The sequence below is a fragment of the Rhinoderma darwinii genome, chromosome 5, assembly GCF_050947455.1.
Source record: "Rhinoderma darwinii isolate aRhiDar2 chromosome 5, aRhiDar2.hap1, whole genome shotgun sequence".
NCBI classification, from domain to species: domain Eukaryota; kingdom Metazoa; phylum Chordata; class Amphibia; order Anura; family Rhinodermatidae; genus Rhinoderma; species Rhinoderma darwinii.
The window spans coordinates 321,855,855-321,862,509 of NC_134691.1; the positions used below are offsets into that span (position 1 = coordinate 321,855,855).

The window sequence follows — 6,655 nt, forward strand, 5'->3', positions numbered from 1 at the left end:
TCTCAGCAACATCGACAACCTCTTCATGTTCCTTCCAATCTCTTCCATTTTCGCTGGCAGACGGCTGAGGAATGTGGCTTAGTAAGGGATGGGGGAAAAATGGCTGATCTAGGACCCGCACAGAAGGATTTCTCAGGCAAAACAGGACCGTGTACATGAGATTTCCTGGAATCTCATTGAATATGCTGGTACTGTATTACTCTGCGGATTTACTGCACACAAATTTGCTCGGCAAAAACGCACAAAATACGCATCGTGTGCATTGATCCTTAGTGTTTCTTTATAGTAGTAACATTTATATGGCTCATATGATGTATTTCTTTTCTGTTTGTGTATATTATCCAATGCATCCTGGATACAGCCATATTGGATTATCAGCAGCAAAATAACCATAATAACCTCCCATAATATATACTAATACCTGACTGCTATATAATATTGAGAAATGACGAGGAGACAGAGCTTTCATTTTTAAACACAATTTATTTAAATAAAATTCCTAACTAAAGCTATTGATCCAGAAGAAGGCAAAAACCCTGCGCACGTTTAGCCAATTTGTGCCACAGGGGAAAATTCCTTGTTGACCCCGAGAAAAGGCGATCAGTCCGAGAACCCAGGATCAGAGCTTGTAATGCAACTAACTAACATCTTACTGATAGCTACGACATTATATGGAATAGTAAGTTATAAGAAGGTGTCCAATCCCAGATGTTCTCCACGACGTCCCGGTATCATGCAGGTCGCTCCTCCACCGATCGGACTCCGGAGATCACAGCTCGGCTATGGTCATCTCTGCTGGTGAAAGAGAAAGAAAACACTGCCCTCCTATGTCACAGGAGAAGGCCAGTTCCATTATACCAGGTCCCTGATGTGGTGTAAAGCAAATGGCCGACTCCAGGAGGGCAGGGATTAGGCCTTTGGTCTGGAAGCCATTTTTTACACAGTCAACTTCTTAGACTCACAATTGATGTCCTCCCTCTTTGAGTTTTTCTCCTCCTAATGGCCACAAGTAGAGACGAGCAAACTTATGATTAGTTCGGTTCGGCTAGTTCGCCGAATTTCACGAAAAAGTTAGATTCGGACCGAACTAGTTCTGACCGAACCTGTAATTTCCGTGCGCCGAGCATGGTACTTAGTCCAGGGTGCTGAAAGATTTAATGGGCTGCACTAACTCTTTCAGCAACCTTGACAGTACCATGCTCGGCGCACGGAAAATAAAATTTTAATGTAATAATAAAAAATAAAAAAATACGTTTATACTTACATTCCTCCTGTCCGGCCTCCAGCGATGACGTTTCATCCATGTCGCCGCTGCAGCCAATCACAGGCTGTAGTGGCGGTCACGCACGTCAGGATGACGTCAGAAGGCCGGCCTCCAGGGATGACGCTTCATCCCACGTGACCGCCTCTGCAGCCAATCACAGGCTGCAGCGGCCTCTGCAGCCAATCACAGGCTGCACCGGCCTCTGCAGCCAATCACACGCTCCTCTCCTGAAATACTCTGTGCTGCGCTGCCTTAAACTCTGTGGACAGGTCAGGATCCTGTTTCTTTTAAATGCTGCTGGGGAACCCGCTTGATCCACTATATAAGGCTGCGCTACAGTGCAGCATTTAAAAGAAACAGGATCCTGACCTGTCCACAGAGTTTAAGGCAGCACAGAGTATTTCAGGAGATGAGCGTGCAGATTCAGTGCTGCTGTGAACTCTGCTCTTACCATTACGTAGCTCTCAGTCTGTTACCTCTCCTCCACTCCTGTCCTCAATAACACCTTCACATGATTGGCAAGTCACCACGTAATGGTAAGAGCAGAGTTCACAGCAGCACAGAGTATTTTAGGAGATGAGCGTGCGGATATTGTGCGGGGTGGTGACTTGCCAATCATGTGAAGGTGTTATTGAGGACAGGAGTGGAGGAGAGGTAACAGACTGAGAGCTACGTAATGGTAAGAGCAGAGCTCACAGCAGCACAGAATCTGCACGCTCCTCTCCTGAAATACTCTGTGCTGCTGTGAACTCTGCTCTTACCATTACGTAGCTCAGTCTCCTCCACTCCTGTCCTCAATAACACCTTCACATGATTGGCAAGTCACCACCCCGGACAAGATACGCACGCTCATCTCTGTGCTGCAGTGAACTCTGCACAGAGTTTAAGGTAGCACAGAGTATTTCAGGAGATGAGCACGGCCGGCCACGGGCAGCCGGTCGTTTTTCCGAGCCATGCTCCCATTATAAAGTATAGGAGCACGGCCCGTAAAATAAAAAAATAGAACATGTTCTATCTTTTTAACGGCACGGGCACCTTCCCGTGAGAAAACGGGAAGGTACCCGTGGCTAACAGAAGTCTATGGGCCTGCTATTTCGGGTCGTAATTACGACCCGTAATAACGGGTGTTTTTACGGTCGTGTGCATGAGGCCCCGTAATGACGGGTGACTACGTGTGTGCACCCGTCATTACGGCAGCGTTGCTAGGTGACGTCAGTAAATAGTCACTGTCCAGGGTGCTGAAAGAGTTAACTGATCGGCAGTAACTGTTTCAGCACCCTGGACAGTGAATTCCGATCAGAATATAGAGTAACCTTTCAAAAAAAAAAGACGTTCATACTTACCGAGAGCTTTCTGCTTCCTCCAGTCCGGTCTCCTGGCCGTTGCCTTGGTGACGCGTCCCTCTCGACATCCGGCCCGACATTCCTGGGTGACGTAGCCCATGTGACCACTGCAGCCAATCACAGGCTGAAGAGGCCTCTGCAGCCAATCACAGGCTGCAGAGGCCTCTGCAGCCAATCACAGGCTGCCGCGTCAGAAAAGAAGGTCGGAGAGGAGGAAGAAGAGGGACTCGTCACCAAGACAACGACCGGGTACATATGAAATGCTTTTTATTTTATTTTTAATCAACAGCCTCTTTTCTCTATCAGTGATTGATAGAGACAAGTGGCTGCCGATTTGTATAATATTTTTGACCGGGTTCGGTCAAAACGGGTTCGGCCGAACCCGGTGAAGTTCGGATTCACTGCGAACCGAATTTTTCCTGATGTTCGGACCGAAACCGGGTTCGGTTGTCCCGGTTCGCTCATCTCTAGCCACAAGTAACATGCAATTACTTCTAGCTTGGACTTGCCTCACTGGTGAACATAGCATATAGCAGGTGTCTTCTGCTTGAACTATGGGAAACCATCGTTCCCTGTTATCCCACCAAAAAATAGTTATGGACCACTGAGAACTGTTCAGCCTCTATGCAGACCAAACAAGGTCCAGGGTCTAGGAGGACACAACCATGAGAGGCTATGGGATAACGTGTAAGGAATCTTAGCATGTGTGACACGGAGGAGTTATAGGAGGACATCAAACATGGGTCTTGCTAAAGTCATAATACATTCCATGTATTTACCTTGACCTGTATAATCAGTGTATTATGACATCGGAAGGCACCAAATATAGAATTATAAATAGAATTGTCACGTTACATACGATTTTGATCAATCCCACAGTTCTCATCTTCATCTTCAGCCGCTCGTCCAGATCTCCTCCCTGCAACAAAATAATAAGGGCAAAATTTCTGCCATTTTACATAGTTTACTGTAATAAATGGGACTTAATCACTTAAGCACACTTTTTTGTCACTTTTTAAATTTGTCAAATTTGTCAAGTGACGTTTGCAACTTTATTTGGTTCAGCTTACAAAATAAATTGACATAAACTGCTCAGTAAATATGGGCCATAATTTATAATAACCCCCAAATTCTCAAATATCCCACATTTTCAGACTAAATGAACATATATATTATGTACATACCTTCAATGTTTGGAGATTGCTGGCATCATGGCGGCAGATTTTCCTCCACATTACTGTTTTTCTTCTTGGTCCCAAAACCTGAAAGTAAATGACAGAACCTCCTATTACCGTGTGTATAAGCCACAGCCCCCGGTTTTCCTGTTGTTCTTCCCCTGCCATGCGGCTCGTGCATGAAGTTCTCCTCTTCCAGTGTTCCGGATTCCGACTGGTGACTTCACAAACACCAGAAGCTTCCGCTATTCTCTGTGAGATCCTCATGGTGAAGTATCTTGTGTCTGTTTATCTTCATATCCTGGACTGAGCAGTCGCCCCCCCTAAACCCCAGTTCTTATAGTCACAGTCATTATGACATCATGCAGTGAGGTAACAATGGCCACCTGTACTTTATCTGATGCTGTCACAAATATGGCCAGAAGTGACATCTCCTGCTATTGATAGTATTGATAGCAAGTATTTACAATGTCACAGTGTAGATTGGTTAGCATTGCTGCCTTGAAGTGCAGTGCACAGTCATTTTGGGCATTGTCGACGCTGAATTTTTTTAGGCATTTGGAAGGGAAATAAAAAGCAATTCCAATATTGTTTTTTTGGTTTTCTATTTACGGCGTTCACTGTGCGGTAAAAATGACATGTTAACTTTATTCTGCGGTTTCTTTACGATTACTGCGCTACCAAATTTATATAGTTTATTTGTTTTACTACTTTTGCACATTACATTAAACTTGCGCCATTCACCGCGCTGCATAAATAACATGTTACCTATATTCCATGAGCCATTGCTTTTTTTATTTTTCTGTTAATGTAGCTGTATGTGGGCTTTTTTTTGTGGGCCAATTCATATTTTTTAATAGAATCATTTAATTTATTGAAAAACTTTTATGATTTTTGTTGAATTGCAAATCTTCCGTTGCATTATACCGGTTGTTATGATCATGGCGATACTGTATATGTTTATTTTGTTTTCACTTTTGATAAATAAAACAACTTTTTATGAAAAAAAATGGTTTTATTTTTACCGACAAGCAACCTATTAGGCCTTGCCTTTGAAGGGCTGCCAGTTGCCATGGCAACTCATCGGCGCCTCACGATTGTGTTTACCTAGATGCTGCGGTCGCCACAGACCACAGCATCTGGTGGTTAATCGGCTGGGATCAAATGTAATGCCGATCCCGGCCATTGCAGTTGGATGTTAGCTGTATATTACAGTTAGCACTCGCTGCGGATAGCGTGGGCACAGCTCCTGTACCCTTGTCATCCATTGGGCATTCCATTACATCCTATTGCGGCCAATAGATTGCAATTATGATGTAATGGTTTGCCTATTTGCGCAAATTGGTTAAAGGGAAACTCCCACAAGTTAAATGTGGCTTGACGCAGAGTGTGATTTGACACTAAGATTTGTGAATTATTTATTATTTGTCAAGACTGTTTACAGCGAATGAGTCTTTCAGACGTCACTTCACATATGATGTCAGCGTGGCTAAGTGATGGCGGGCTAACCTTGCAGATGTTCCAGAGGAGGAGGAGCCACGTCCCCACAAGCAAGTGCGCACGCGCTATTTATTTCAAGAATTGCCGGTGCATTCTCTTCTGCTCATGACAACACTTCCTGTCTGTCATATGACCTCATTCAGACTAGTCATAATATATGATTCAAAATCACAAATCCATATAAACGTTCATTTCTTAGCCTTTCAGACTGGTAAATTGGATGTGCTCGTTTTTAGCCACATAATGTCCTTATGAGAAGGTTAAATAAGACCGGAGTACAGACAGGATGTCTTTTTTCTGGAGGCATTTGACCTGTAGCTTCATCATTGATAGCTGAGTAAAGAAACTATAAAAAATGTTTTGCACATTTTTCATGCATTACAGAGAGCCTTATGTATACGTATTCTGGTAGTTCTTCTTAAAAATGGCGCCCCGCTCAGAAGCAGAGTGGGCACCATAGCCGCTGGGTCTCTGCTGTGTTGCACAGCAAAGGCCCATCGGCACTTCTTGCGATCATAAAAATTTCTGATCGCAAGCATTTAACCCCACAGATGCCGGTGTCATCTAAGAGGTTTTTACTGCCCCTTTCACTTTGTGGCCGGTCACTGGCTCCCGCGGCGAGATTGCGGGAGCTAGTGTATTCCTCTAGCAGCTGGGAGCCTTGAGAACACTCCCAGCCCTGCTATAGGAAGATTGCTATTGAGAGGTCTCAATATCAATACACTAATTTTGCTATAGACTGCAATATTGTGATATAGTCCATGGCATAAGCAATCTAATGATCACAGGTTAAAACCCCCCAAAGGGGACTAAATAGAAGTAAAAACTAAATGTAAAAAAAAAAGTGTTACATTTTTAAAAAAATATAAAAAAATATAAAAATTCAAATCACCCCCCCCCCCCCTTCCCTAGATCACATATAAAAGTAAATAAACAAAAATAAACATAAACATATTAGGTGTCCAAAAATGTCAGAACTATAAAAATATAAAAAATTGTATTCAATACGGTGAACGTGGCGGGGAAAAAGGTGAAAATTGCACAATCACAGTTTTTTTTGCCACTTCAACCACTAAAAAATTAAATAAAATGTGATTAAAATGCCATATATTCCCCCAAAAGGTATTACAACTACATCTTTCCACATACAAAAAGACTCCTTAGGGCAAAGTCCCACGTGGCGGAATTGCTCTGGAATTCCGCTGCGGACACTCCGCAGCGTTAATCCGCAGCGGACCCGTTTCTCCATTGCCTTCCACTGCTTTTTAGTAATGTTCGTTTAGACGATGCGGAAAATTCCGCTGCGGAGCATAGGCTGCGGTGCGGAATTTGGTGTCCGCAGCATACAATGGTTGTTGCGGACGTGTGGCGGA

At 43.8% G+C, this 6,655-nt stretch overlaps 1 long non-coding RNA gene across 1 annotated transcript; it reads right to left on the reverse strand.

The window, feature by feature from the left end:
* Window positions 1–463: 463 nt before the first annotated feature.
* Window positions 464–4,079, reverse strand: LOC142653024 (uncharacterized). Its single transcript, XR_012848017.1, has 3 exons — window positions 3,792–4,079; window positions 3,467–3,526; window positions 464–825 (listed from the first exon to the last, which is right to left on the reverse strand). It is a non-coding gene; the product is annotated as an uncharacterized LOC142653024 (long non-coding RNA).
* Between the last annotated feature and the right edge of the window lie 2,576 nt (window positions 4,080–6,655).